Genomic DNA, 15682 nt, shown 5'->3' with positions numbered 1-15682 from the left:
AATGATATTCCACAACCATAAGACACCTCTTTTAATAAAATTTCATGTAATTTTTCTTTTTCTTTTCCTATGAGAAGTATACAAACCATCCCACCATCCCATGTAAAGCAAGGAGATGTGAAAGAATTGTAGTTCTTTTTTATTACATAGTCAATGTTAGTGAAATTTTTTAAAAAAATACTATGACTTCACTTACCTTTTTTTTTTTTTTTGTATATTGCATTATTAGTTATTACAATCTAATTTCAATCAGTTCAATCAATGAACTAATATTCTAATTTTATTAAAATAATTACATAACTAAATGATAACAACCAACATTATATCAAGTGACTAGGAAACATAAATTTTATATTAGGTATCAACTTTCATCATTATAATATTCACCATCGATATATTTGCACATACAATTATTTTCTTACTTCTCTTTCCTATCATTCATTTGTAACATTTTTCATTTCTTTTTGTTATTTCCATTCTCTTGTTATATTTACACCTATTTTCTTTCTTTTTACACATAAGAGAAGAAGTAGAGGAGAATTCATGCAACACAACTTACTACTTCTTAAATGATTCAACTTAATTGCTCAATTCATAAACTCAATATCATCAAAATATATTCATATCATTTTGAAGCAAGCGACCAAAAGAAAATTAATAAAGCTCAAAGTAGACAACTGTTTATATCTCAAACATTGTTTGGAGGACAAGTGTATCCATCAAAAAGTAATAAAGGGTTCTCAAATAAGTTCCTGAAATATCGTCCTACAAAGATTGATTTTTAATTACTAAGAATTTCTTAATTTAATTGTTTGAGCCTAAAAGATGTGAAATTATGTAAGAACTAGAATTTAATTATAAAATTAATTATGAATAAAAGCAAATAATACAATACACGTCTTGGTTGAACTTATAGGAGATGAACCTAGGGCGTATGGATTTTCTCATTCAATCCTTTATATTATTTTTTTGTTTAACTTTAAATTTCTTTGTGATTACCAATTATTCATACAAATACTATTAATACCTAATCATCATGTAATACTAATATTTTTTTTCTCTAAATTAATATCCCCAATGATCACACAAGATATCAATTAAAAAAAGTATAAAGCGCCTATGAACTTGTTATTTTAATAACGATTGAAAGAGAAAGATTAGTTTGGTCTACCTAATCCTTTGTCTCGCTTAATCCTATAGATTCATTAACTAATCGAGGTACGATCGCTTAACGATATAATTAATTAGGATTATGATTATGCACAATAGGATAAAAGCTAATTACGAATGAAAATCAAATATGGATTCAAACTTCAAAATCCCATAAATTTATGAACAATAGTTCCTGTAGCCCTATCTATAGAATTAGTTACTCATGCTAAAGAAAAAAACTAAAACAACCGTAAATAAAGCCATAGAGAAAAGCAATATGGAAAGATATTATTTCCTAGTCTTCAAGTACGGTCGCTCGAAGTTTCAAGTCCCACCAAAAGACAAGATGTAGAACAAGATGCCTCCGGTCTCTCTTTAATAGGATTTAAAAACCCTAAAAGTTCTTCATTAATTGGACTTGCTGCAGATGAGCACGGTCGTGCAAAGTTGTAAGCACGACTGTGCATAAGCTCAAAGCACTCCCATACTTGATGATAAGGTCTAGGTCTGCTGACTGTTGCAAAGCTCTATTTAGCAACTAATTTAGGCTCACAACACGTCTTAAACCTAGTTATGACATTTTTATGTTAAACTGCACAATATACAAAAAAACAAATAAAATAAAGGTCAAATATTAATATATGAGCTATAAAAGATGGCCTAATTACAAACTTATCAAACATATTGAAGGTAAAATAAAAAAATCCTAATATGTCCCAATCATATTAAAATATGCAATAAAAAAAGAGTTGTAACAAGTGCTTGATGATACACTACTTTCGATATATGTGATGATAAAAGCATTGATTGCATGATAATGGTGGATCAAAATGAATCCACACTTTATAGATATTTTGTTTGGTTTTTTATAAAGTTTTAATAGGAAAAATAGACTTAGAGATTGTAAATAACATTAAAATTTCATTTAGGTATAAAATAATAGCTTTCTTAATTTTTGTCTTATTTTTGCTAATTTCTGTGAATATATTTTGCAATTTTGATCATTTGAATAATTGTGCAGGAAATTCTAGACAAATTTCGTGAATTTTTGGCTCTTTGGAAAAATATGAATTGAGAGTAATCACTCTCAAGTACCAAAGTGATCACTCCAGGGAGCTGATACCAAGAGATAGGCCAGAGTAACCACTTTTAGAAACAACAGAGATCACTCCAGGAAGCTCTAGACTCAAAGTACCTGCACATAAACACTCTCAGAAGTAAGAGTGATCACTCCAAAGACGCCCAGAATGAAGTGCCTTGCGCGTAATCACTCTCAGAAGCGAGAGTGATCACTCCAAAAAGCTTCAAGATGAAGAGCCCTGCGCGTAAACACTCTCAGTGGTGAGAGTGATCACTCCAGAAAGGGAAAAAATCTGAAGTTGCTGCCCGTAAACACTTCTGTTTACAGAGTGATCACTATGGGGCCATGTCAGACTTAGTATATATAGATTTTTAGAAATTAGGGTACGGATCTTTTCATAATTTTTGATACTTTTGCCACTTTGGGAGCATTTTGCAGAGCTTAAGATTCTTGGGTGACAGCCAAGGCCAATCTTAGGGTTTGATTTACAATTTCTCTTCACTTTCTTATAATTCTTACATTGATGTTATTAATTTCTCTTTGTTTTCATCTTGAATTTGTAAGACCTATCCTTATGGAGGGCTAAACTTTCTTGTAATCCTTAGTGAGTTCATGGATTCTTGAATTCCTGGGTATGAATGTTAATATACTTCCCTTTTCCTCATGAATTTATATTTCCCAACTCTTTGAATTGAATTAATGGTTGAATGAGGGGGACATTGCTTAATTAATCCTAATTCATTTTAATGAAATTCTTAACTTGGTTTGCTTAATCCTAAGTTAATTTCTAAGGTTGCGTAATCTTAGGCAAAATAGTTAGAGCCCATGTAAATTGCTTAATTCGTATGGGACTTTAAGGTTAATTCTTGCTTTTAGAGTTACCCTAATTCATGGAAAAGGAAAGGTATTGAATCTTGAGAGGGATAGGGATAGAATTATTGAACAAACTAAGGATTGTACATTTCATTGATTGGATTCATTAATTTCATCACTTGCCTTTACATTAAAATTGGAATCACACAAAATTCCCTTGTTTTAATTGCTTTTATAGTAAATGTTTACAACATGTTCAATGTATGTTACAAACCAAAGTCATCGGAGACAACCTAGGCTTGCATCCTAGATACTACAAATTTTTCTGCATATTTTGATGAAGGTTGACGACAAATCTCTATACAAAATGTGAAAATTATTCGTTCATCAAATTTGCGCCATTGCCAGGGAACTTTGGTGTTAATTTTGCATTGAACTTGTTAGTTGCTCTATTTTAGTGGTCTATTTTTAATTTTCCTGCACTTTTTTCTGTTTTTATTGCATAATTCTGCAGAATTTGTGCTGGTGTGTTGCATATTTTCGTGCCATATGTTTGCAACTTCTTTCAGTTTTACTGTTTAGTGTTAATGCTTCATTTTACTACACATAGACACTAGTTTTCTGCACAATTGTCATCTGAATTTTTTTGCACTTTTGCTGTTACATTTAATTTACTTCTTTTCATTATTCATAGTTAGTTTCTAGTGCATGACCAGATCAAATCCTGGAGACTTGTATCCACTTGACCCAAAGATTGATAGACATTTCATAGTAGCATTAGATTACATAGACATAATTCTGAATATTTTGAGGAACCTTCTCCTTCATCTATCTATTCATCACCTCATTGTTTAGAATCTGAATTTGAAAAAATGGCTGACAATGAGAGAACATTAAAGGAACTGGCTGCACCGGATGTAACATATCAAACTCTATGCATATAGTATCCTGACATTGATGCTCCTTTTGTTCTAAAAACTGGACTAATACACTTGTTGCCAAGATTTCATGGCCTTGCAGGTGAAGATCCGCACAAACACCTCAAGGAGTTCCACATTGTTTGTTCAACCATGAGGCCACAAGGTGTGCTTGAGGAGTTAAAAGCTTTCTCGTTCTATCTAATGGATGCAGCCAAGGATTGGCTCTACTACCTCCCTCCTGGATCTATTGCTAGTTGGGACAACTTGAAGAGACTTTTCCTAGAGAATTTTTTCCCAGCATCAAGAGGTGCATCCATAAGAAAGGAAATCTGTGGGATAAGGCAGCTTGAAAGAGAAACCCTTTATGAATATTGGGAAAGATTCAACAGGTTGTGTGCCAGCTGCCTTCACCACCAAATTAGTGATCAATTGTTGATACAATACTTTTATGAGGGATTACACCCTATGGACCGAAGCATGATAGACGCTGCAAGTGGAGGGGCATTGGTTGACAAAACTCCAGTTGCAACCCAGAACTTGATTGAGAACATGGCTGCCAACTCACAACAATTTGCAACAAGGAAAAATTCTTGCGTTACCAGAAATGTGAGTGAAGTCCAAGTTGCTGAGTCTGCCAAGATAGAACACAAGCTTGATGAATTGGCATCCATGGTGAAGCAATTGGCTTCCATGCAAAATAGTGTTGTTGCATCTTCACCTCCTCTACCACCCATTCTAGCCATGCTGTGTGGCATTTGTTCAGTTACAGATCACTACACTGATAGCTGTCCTACACTGCAAGAGTCTGATACTCCATAAGGTAATCCTCAAGCTTATGCTGTAAATATTTATACTAATAAATTTTCTTTTCCAAATTTGCAGCAGCAGCCCAATTGGGATCTATCTTCCAATGGATATAACCCAAGCTGGAGGAACCATCCAAATTTGAGATGGGGGAACAATTCTCAACAGCACAACCAGGAGCAAGGTTCTCAATATCAAGCATATCATGCTGGCCCAAATAGATCCCATCAATCTCAACATCAACAGCAACAAGCCCAACACCATCACCAACCATCTTCTTCACAACCAAGTGCATCCCAGAAAAATGAACCATCACTGGAGGAGCTCATGAAGCAATTGACCATGAACAACATCACTTTCCAGCAAAGGACCGAGGCTAGTATCAAGACTTTGGAGAAACAAATGGGACAGCTAGCCTCATCTCTGAATCAGATGCAATCTCAAGGTTCAGGAAACCTCCCTTTACAAACTGTAGCAAATCCTAAAAATGTGAGTGCAATCACTCTGAGGTCTGGAAAGGTGATGCAAGAGCCCACAGTGTCCAGAGAGAAAGAAAACCCAACTTGTGCTACATCTATAGTTGATCTAAATGGAGAAGAAAAGGTTCAAGAACAACTAGAACCCACACTTGCCCAACCTAAGGTTGCAAAAAATTTGGAAGGCCAATTCCTCTCCCATTTCCTCAGAGTTATCCAGCCAAGCAAAAAGATTGAAGAGGCTGAGAAAGAGATTTTAGAGACCTTCAGGAAGGTAGAGGTGAACATACCTCTACTAGATGCAATCAAGCAAATACCCAAGTACGCCAAGTTCTTAAAAGACCTATGTACCCATAGGAGGCATCTTAAAGGTAATGAGAAGGTAAATATGGGTAGAAATGTTTCTGCACTCTTTGAGAAATAAAGGTCCACAATGTCTGAGAAATGTAAGGACCCCGGAACATTCACTATTCCATGCATCATTGGTAATAAAAGGATTGAGAATGCCATGCTAGATTTAGGAGCATCTATAAATGTCATGCCTTTGTCCATTTTCACTTCACTGTCTCTTAGCCCTCTACAGCCTATAGGTGTGGTTATTTAGTTAGCCAACAGAAGCATAAAAAATGATGAATTCATATTTTTACTAATATTTTAGTGTAATTCTAACTCATTTGATAAGGAAAATATGTTAGAACAGTAGAAAAACTCAGAAAAATAGAATGGTTGAAGGTTTTCTTTGAATACTTAGTTATTTTAGCATTTGTGAGATTTATGCTTAGAAATTAAAAATTTAATCTTGTTTTTGTAGGAATAATGTGAGCAAGGTTCATGGAAATGGAAGATCAATGGAAATGAAGAGGAAGAGTAGCAATTCTGGACTCAAAACACAAGAATTATGGAATGCAAGCTGGGCATGATCACTATTGTCAGTGAAAGTGATCACTCCAGAGCTTAAAGGAGAAGTGAAGTCTGGGCGTGGACACTCTTGCTTGCGAAAGTGAGTGTTCCAGAGAAGGAAAAATTTTAGACAGCTCTGCGTTACCACTCTTGCTAGCGAAAGTGGATGTTCCATAGAGGAGTGAATCAAGGCAAGCTGCGCGTGGTCACTCTTACTCTCGAAAGTGATCACGCATAACCACTCGACCTCCTGCTTTGCAACTCTTACCAGCGAAAGTGATAGTTCCAGTTTCCAGAAACCGCATGAGCTTCTGCGTGGCCACTCTTATCAGCAAGAGTGATAACGCCCAAAATTAGGATTTCTATAAATACATGTTTTAAGCTTAAAACTTAGGGTCTTTCGGTGATTTTCTATTTTTTCTGTTAGATTGTCATTGGGAGAGAGTGAGAGAGAGACTGGGGTCGAACCTCGAAGCTTCAAGAAAAGGGATTGGATTGGAGCTCGTGGCTATGACTTTTCTGAGTTTTTTCTCTTCTTTTCCTTCTTTCTCTTTCTCTGGCACAATGTCTGTGTAATTCTCCATAGTTAGGAGTTTATGGAACTCAAATTGATGTATTGATTTGATTCTTGCTTCTGAAGTTTGAGTTTTTGGATTAATTGAGTTGTTAATTATGCACTTTATGTGATCTTTGAATGGGAATTCATTTGATTAATCAAAGAGGAACAATTGCCAATGGGAATTGGATTTGATTCTCTGATCTGAATTAACAACCAGTATTAGGGGTTTCTTAGGGATAAGTACACTTAATTCTGCAATCCTACGGTTCTAAGTCTTAATGCAACATGAAATTGAACTTCACCTAAGGGATTAGGGGGATTAGTGGATTGTTAGGGTCAATGAGTTAAGGGATTAACCTTTGACTAGTTATATGTGAAACTGATTATCAATTAACCAATTGCTTGAATATTCAGAAGTATAATTGAATTAATATTGACATTCTTGTGAAGTAAATTCCTAACTATTCTTCATTCCTATCTCATTTCATCACAGCTTTCACATTCTGTTTTTACTGCAAGTTCAATTCTTTGTATTGTGCTGGTTCATTGCTTTCATATGTTACATACTTTCCAAATTCGTAAGGCTCAAATTGTGATTGTTCTATGAATTGGTAATTGAATTCCTAATTCCCTGTGGAGACGATATTCTAATCTTAAATTTACTCATTACTTGCTACAATTCGTAGTGCACTTGCTAGTGTTTAGAGAATTCCAACAACAAGTTTTTGGCACCGTTGCTGGGGAATTTTGTATTTCAATATCATTGGTAACAGAAAAATTGCTAGATTGAGTTTTGATTTTTGAAATTTTTCTCTTTAATTTCGTATCACATAGAAATACTCTGTTTTGCCTTTAAGTAGATAAGTATAGAATAATAATAGATAATTTCTGCATGATTCTGCAATTTTGCATAATTTTGCAGCTGCTAGACTTGAGTTTTATATGCTTTTACTGATATTTTTTTGCAAAATTTTTGTTGTGCTTTCTAAATACTGATTTGTAGTCTAATTTTGTTTCATTTTGATTTGTATATGCGTGGCAAAAACAAGAATAAATCAATTCTGGTCTTTGATCTTGACATAAGCATAACCTTAAGAAGATTGAGAAAAGAAGCTAGAACAGAAAAATTCATAGGAAGTGATAGTGACTTAGAAGTTGTCTATTCTCTAGAAATTCAGAACAATCCTAGAGTAAAAAGAACACCTACACCTTTGAGACAACGAAGTCTAGAAATAGCGATGGCAGAGCAAAATAGAATTGAACATTAGGAGACTATGCAACTCCTAACATGCAAGGTTTTAATTCTTCTATAATTAGGCCAACTATCCAAGCCAATCATTTTGAGATTAAACCTGCCTTATTACACTTAGTCCAACAGGATCAGTTTTCTGGTGGAAATTCTGATGACCCTAACTTACATATTTCAAACTTTTTGCAACTATGTGATACTATAAGAATGAATGGGGTAAGTGAAGAAGCCATCAGACTGAGATTATTTTCTTTTTCCTTGAGAGATAGAGCCAAATGCGGGTTGCAAGCTTAACCACATGGAGGTGGATGCTAATATTCCTTTGAGGAAGGCCATTCCTTGCAACAGGGAAAGCTCTAATAGATGTGCAGAAAGGAGAACTTATGCTTCGAGTTCAAGATGAGAAGGTAGTGTTTAATGTGCTTGAAGCATTGAAATATCAAGCTGAAGATAATTCATGCATGAGAGTAGATATATTGGATTCTTTTATTACACATTATCCTATTAATGAATTTGATGAAAATTTTGTGTTGAGAGAAACCATAGCTGCAGGAAATACAAATTCTGAGATTTGTAAAACAGAACAAATGATGGAAATTGAGCAGCAACTAAAAGCTCTGCCAATTCAAAATCCTGCAGAAAATTCAGTTAAAAAGGAATTGAAAAATGAAGTCAAAGAAGAGAAAGAGCATAAGCTAGAGCTTAAGCAGTTGCCATCCCACTTGAGGTATGCTTTTCTGGATAAGAACCATGAGAATCCAGTCATCATCAACAATGAGCTCAAAGAAGAACAAGAGGAAAAGCTGCTGAGGATCTTGAGAGAACACAAATCTGCAATTGGCTGGAGTATTGCAGATTTGAAAGGTATAAATCCTTCTTTTTGTTAGCACAAAATTTTATTTGAAGAAAAGTTTAAGCAGGTTGTGCAGCCACAAAGAAGATTGAACCCAGCCATGAAATAAGTAGTCAAGAAAGAGGTTATGAAGTTGTTAGATGCAGGGATCATTTATCCAATTTTTGACAGCCAATGGGTGAGTCCAGTCCAAGTTGTCCCTAAGAAGGGATGAATGACAGTTGTACCTAATGAAAAGAATGAACTCATCCCTACTAGGACTGTTATTGGCTGGCGTATGTGTATTGACTATAGGAAGTTAAATGATGCAACTAGAAAGGACCATTTTCCACTACCATTTGCAAGTCAAATGCTGGAAAAACTTGCTGGGCATTCATTCTACTATTTCCTTGATGGTTATTCAGGATACAACCAAATAGCAGTGGACCCTATGGACGAAGAAAAGACTGCTTTTACATGTCCATTTAGAGTCTTTGCATATAGAAGAATGCCTTTTGGATTATGCAATGCTCCTGCCACTTTTCAAAGGTGTATGCTTTCCATTTTTTCTGATTTAGTAGAGAAAATTATAGAGGTGTTCATGGATGATTTTTCTATTTTTGGTGATTCATTTGATGATTGTTTAGCTAATCTATCCACTGTTTTACAGAGATGTCAAGATACTAACCTTGTGTTGAATTGGGAGAAATGTCATTTCATGGTCCAAGAAGGCATTGTTCTTGGCCATAAGATTTCAAAAAAAGGAATGGAGGTGGAACAAGCAAAAGTAGAAGTCATTAGTAAACTACCTCTACCAATCAATGTTAAGGGAATTAGGAGTTTTTTAGGACATGCTGGTTTTTATAGGAGGTTTATCAAGGACTTTTCAAAAATTGCAAAACCTCTTAGTGATCTACTTGTGAAAGATGCTGATTTTATATTTGATGATGCTTGTTTGCATTCATTTTCTGTTTTGAAAGAAAAACTGATTTCTTCACCTATTCTTGCAAAACCAGATTGGAATTTGCCTTTTGAACTAATGTGTGATACAAGTGATAGTGCAGTGGGTGCTGTTTTAGGACAAAAAAAGGATAGGAAATTGCATGTCATTTATTATTTCAGTAAAGTTTTAAATCCTGCATAAGTAAATTACACAACCACATAAAAAGAACTCCTTGCTATTGTGTTTGCCTTTGATAAATTCAAATCACACTTGATGGGTTCAAAAGTAATTGTATATATTGACCATGTTGCACTTAAATACTTGTTGTCAAAACAGGATGCCAAGCTGATAAATGCAGATTTTACTAGTATTTTACCTTAGTTTTTAATACATTTGATATGAAAAACATGATGGAAAAAGCTAGAAAACTCATAAAAATAATAGAATGTTCAATTCATTTATAAATAGTTTAATTGTTTAGATTTTTTGAATTTTCTATGTAAAAAGTATTGATTAGAACCTATTTTGCAGGAAACTTTGAATTGAGATCATAAGGTTGGAGGATTAAGAGGGAAAGGAAGAGAAAGAGTAGCAATTCTGGGCTCAAAATACAAGAAATGAAGAATATAGTCTGGGCGTGGTCACTCTTGCTGGCAAAAGTGAGTGTTCCAGAGAGTCCCTCAGCAGAGCACACTGGGCGTTAACACTTTTCCTGGCGAAAGTGAGTGTTCCAGAGGGCTTCTTAGAAGAAAATGCTCTACGTTACCACTTTTATCACTGAAAGTGAATGTTCCAGAGAGACTAAATATCAAGAAGCTCTGCGTGATCACTATTATCACTGAAAGTGAACGTTTCAGAGAACCTTAAATATCAGGAAGCTCTGCGTGATCACTATTATCAATAAAAGTGGATGTTCCAGAGAGCCCTCAACTTGGGAAGTTGCGCGTGGCCACTTTTACTCATAAAATTGAACACGCGCAACCACTCGACCTTCTGCGTAGCCACTATTATCAATAAAAGTGATAACGCACAAAAGGAAGAAAATCTATAAATTGCAGAAACGCTCAGATTTTTGGGATCTTTTCTCATTTTCTCATTTCCACACCTTAGGAGAGTTAAAGAGGGAGATTGGGGATGACTTCCAAGCTCTGGACCTTGAGGAATCAGGCTGGAGATTGGATTCATGAAGAAACTATGCAGCTCCTCTTCTTCTACTCTTTCTCTCTCTTTTTCTTTGATGAACATGTTCTGATTTCTTTTTCTTATGGATTGATGGATCCGATTTTGATATTCTAAATATCTGGAATTTAAGATCTTGGTTGTATTGAATGTTTAACTCTTTCCTTAATGCGATTCTTGAAATTGTTATTCAATTGAATTGAACCTAGAGGATTTTCACCAATGGAAGTTGAGTTAATTGCTCAGATTTGAGTTGAATGTCAAGGTTAGGGATGTCTTAGGAATAAGAATTCGTGATCTTGTGATCTTATAATTTCCAACACCTAATGCAATGTTTAATTGATTTACACCTAAGGAATTAGGGTAGTTAATTGAATATTAGGATCAATGAGTCAAGGAATGGAACCTTGATTAACCTAGTGAATTGGATCATCAATCAATCAAGAAACTTAGAGTTCAGATCTACTTCAATTTGCAATTGATGAAGAGGTGAAATCAATCCTGACTTTATTCACACATTACATTCAAACTCTGTTTTACTGCAAATTTTTTATCTTTTAATTGTTCTGGTTTATTGCTTTTGGTATGATACAACTCTTCCAATTTCGTATGGCTCAAATGGTTATAATTCTGTGAAGTGGTACGTGAAATCTAAATTCCCTGTGGAGACGATATTCTGATCTTAAATTTACTCATTACTTGCTATAATTCCTAGTGCACTTGCTAGTGTTTAGAGATTGTCAACAACAAGTTTTTGGCGCCGTTGCCGGGGAATTTTGAATTTCAATATCATTAGTAGCAGAAAAATAGCCAAATTGAGCATTTATTTTTGTTGTTTTGCTTCCAAATTTTTCTGCATATTGTATAATTTTTCTGCATGATTTTTTTCCTGCATTTTGTGTAGTTTCCTGCACTATTTTCTGCACTAATTTCTACTGTTTTCTGCATAAGTTTATTTTGTATTTTTCTGCATAACTGTCTAATTTTTCTGCATAATTGTAATTTTTATTCTGCATAATTTTTATGTTTTCTACATGTTCTATTTGTATGTTTTCTACATAAATTTTTCTTGAATTTTACATGATTCTATTTTGAATTTTTTTGCATATTTGTAATTTTTCTGCACTATTTTTTGCATAGTTTCATTTTGCATTTTTCTGCATGACTGTTTAATTTTTCGTCATAGTTCATTTTTGTTTCTGCATTTTTTTTATTTTGGATAAATTTTGCATTATTTTTGTTGTTTTCTGCATAAGTTTTCTGTATTCTTTTGCATATTTCTGCATAATTTGGTTTTGCATTTTTCTGTATTACTGCATTGTTGTTTCTGAATTTAGTTGTAGTTTTTTGCAATGTTCTGCAATAATTTTCTGCATAATTCATTTTTATTTCTCTATAATTTTCTAGCTTCGTTTATATTTTGCTTACTTTCTTTTGGTATACAAGGAAAAACTAAGAACAAAGCTGCTCTATTGTTTGATCTAGATATAGACAAGGCTCTTAAGCAATTGAAGAGTGAAGCAAAGGCAAGGAAGTTGCAAAAGAAATTACAGGACAATATGGCTGAAAACAACAGGACAAGGGCCTTGGGAGATTATGTCATTCCAACTATGCAGGATTATAATTCAAGTATTGTTAGACCAATAATTGAAGCCAATAATTTTGAGATCAAACCTGGATTGATAAAATTGATACAGCAAGATCAGTTATCTGGAAATGTTTTAGATGATCCTAATTTGCATCTCTATAATTTTCTGCAGCTGTGTGACACCATTCGTATCAATGGTGTAAGTGAAGATGCTATCTACTTGAGATTATTTCCCTTTTCTCTTAGAGACAAGGCTAAATATTGGCTTCAAGCTTAACCACAAAGAAGCATCATTACTTGGACTGACTTAGTGAACAAATTTCTAACTAAATATTTTCCACCATCAAAATCTACCAAGTTGCGAAGTGAAATCACCTCTTTTGTTCAACAAGATGGTGAATCTCTTTATGATGCATGGGAAAGATATAAGGATCTGCTAAGAAGATGTCCTCATCATTGCATTCCAGAGTGGATGCAAATCCAAACTTTCTACCATGGGATGAATGTTGTCACAAGAACCATGGTAGATGCAGCAGCAGGAGGTTCAATGAATACTAAAACTATAGAGGAAGCTCAGCAATTAATTGATATGATGGCAAACAACATGTATCAGAATTTTAGTGAGAGGCATGTTGCAAGTAAGGGAGAATTTGAAGCAAAGACTCTTGAGACTTTGATCAACCAAAATCAAATGAAAAATCAATCACTTTTTGAACAACTTGCAGGCTTGACTCAGCAAATCAATACTTTTCAAGTTGGAACTACAAAAGCAAGCAACTTGATATGTGATTTTTGTGGAGGAAATCATATGAATGGAGCATGTGATGTATTTACACCAGAACCTCAAGAACATATTAATTACTTGGGTGATTTTTAGAGGTCTCAACTTCCATTCCATTCTAATTTTGAATATCAAGCCAATAGAAGTCAACCACATTATCAATGGAATCAACAAAGCCCTGCAACAAAAAGTGATATTGCAGCAGCACCATTGTCCTATGCCTATTTTCAACCTCCATGGTCATGTTGTCAAACTTTTTCATCTCAACCTCCAATAGAGCCACAATTTTCAAAACCTTTGTCTAAGAGGGTGAATGAAATGGAGGAAATACTGCTACAATTTATAGAAGTTACACAGTCCAACTTCAAAAATCAAGAGGAATCTATGAAGAAGTTGGAGACTCAAATAGAACAAATTTTACAGCAGTTGACACATAGGGATGAGGATAGATTTTTTAGCAATGCTATTGTGAATCCAAGGGAGCAATGCCATGCTGTCATATTAAGAAGTGGAGCAGAGGTTTCTAATCTAAAAGATGAGGAGAAGAAGATAGCTACAAAGAATGCTGAAGAAGAAGCTCAAGACAACTTGCAAAGAGGGAAATTCACTATCTTAAGAAAAGAAAATTTAGAAGATAGTAACTGCACTAAACCAGAACTGCAGAATCCCAAGCAGGAAAAACAAAAGGATGATTTTGTTATAAGAGAAGTCCTTGTTGCAATTAGATACCAAACTGTTGGAAGTCCCTCCCCTTTTATTTCTCTCAAGTTTTGAATTAAATGAAGAGCTGCAAGTTGGTGAGAAAAGGGGGAAATGTTTAAAGATAGAGTAAGAGCCGTTATCATCAAAATTATCTCTTAGAACCAAAGATCAATAGGCGTCAAGCTAGTGACGTTAAAAGAGCGCTTTGTGAGAGGCAACTCACACTTCCTTCCCTTTCATTTCTTTTCAATTTCTGGTTTTTAGTTTAATTTTTCTACATAATTTTTTTGGTTTTTAGCTTTATTTTTCTGCATGATCTAAGTTTCTGGTTGATTTGCAATTGCTTTTGACAGTGAAACTGGTATTGTGCTGGAACTTCCACTCTGAGCCTAAAAATGAGGATAAGCACAAGCTTAAAGGGTCTTCAAGGGTTGTTATAATTGCTGGAACATCCATTCTTCTTGCCAAGAGTAGTTACATGCTTTGGCATAACCATACAAATACTTCATCATCTTTTTTTGCTACTTTGTAAATTTCTTCCCTTAACATTGAGCATTTAATTCCAAATCTTTTTGGGCATCAAATCAATTGTATCACTTCTACATTGCATCTGCACCTTCAGTCCAGGTAAATCTTTATCTAACCTTGCATTTTTTATTTTAGAATCCTTAAGTTGGGTAGTTAGAGAAATGTTCATTGTTGTTCTTGAGTGCATGATGTCTGAAATTAATTGTTAAAAATGGGCAATTTGTTGAGAATATGAGAGATTATAGGGAACATATTTGCTGAATTTGTTGGAGATTGATGAACTCATGGAATTTTCATACATGAATGCCTTCAATTCTTGATAAATTGAATTCCTAGTGGTTCACCTCTTGACTCGTGCTGAATTGTGTCAGATTTCCTGCTAACTAAAAAAAAAATTGTATATGTTCGTAATTGTTTGTGTATTATGTTCCTTTTTCCATTTTGTGATGAATAATTCAGATTATTCTTCCATTTCTCTGTTTTTGAATTCTGAGTAAACATCCTATTTGTGTACTTCTTTATGTGATTGTCACACTTCAATTTGAAAAATAAAGAGATTCTTACCATTTGTGCATATGGATTTGTAAGGTGAATTGTGAGCATGATTGATTAATATTATCACCTTTATTCCAATGGTAAGAATTTGAGCTTTGCAGAATACATTCTTTCATGTGTGATTGATCATAATTTTGCTGCACCCTCTAAAACTTACTTTGTTTCTTGATTGAATATGTAATTTTACAGTTCTCACATATATGATGGAGGCCTTCTTTGATTATGCCTAGTTAGCCTAAATGAACCTCCTTTTGTGCTTGAATGTCCTAGTTCACCCCCTTTGAGCTTAATATCCCTTTCTTGATTTTTCCTCATTACAAGCCTTGATGAAAAACCATTTTTACCATCCAAAGAAAAAGAGGCATATTGAGTCTAATCAAGAATGAGTTTAAAACTAAGTTTGGGGTGGCATCCAGATTTTATTTGCTTGAGGACAAGCAATGTTCTAAGTTTAGGGTGGGTGATGAACGAAAGATTTGTCGCAAATCCTCACCAAAATATAAACAGAAATTAATGTAATACTAGGGTGCTAACCTAGATCGTCTCCTATGAATCATTAGACGAGTAATCAAATATCAAACATATGGTGTGCAGTGTATTTAGAAAGCAAGTAAAAAGGG

General features: G+C 34.3%; 1 non-coding gene across 1 annotated transcript; it reads right to left on the bottom strand.

Moving 5' to 3' along the window:
- Nucleotides 1-12851: 12851 nt before the first annotated feature.
- On the bottom strand, nt 12852-12958 carry LOC113866436. Its single transcript, XR_003505076.1, has one exon. It is a non-coding gene; the product is annotated as a small nucleolar RNA R71 (small nucleolar RNA).
- Nucleotides 12959-15682: the final 2724 nt, after the last annotated feature.

This window comes from Abrus precatorius, unplaced genomic scaffold (genome assembly GCF_003935025.1).
Source record: "Abrus precatorius isolate BTA unplaced genomic scaffold, Abrus_2018 Scaffold4, whole genome shotgun sequence".
NCBI lineage: Eukaryota > Viridiplantae > Streptophyta > Magnoliopsida > Fabales > Fabaceae > Abrus > Abrus precatorius.
This window is presented reverse-complemented; position numbering and strand designations above follow the sequence as displayed.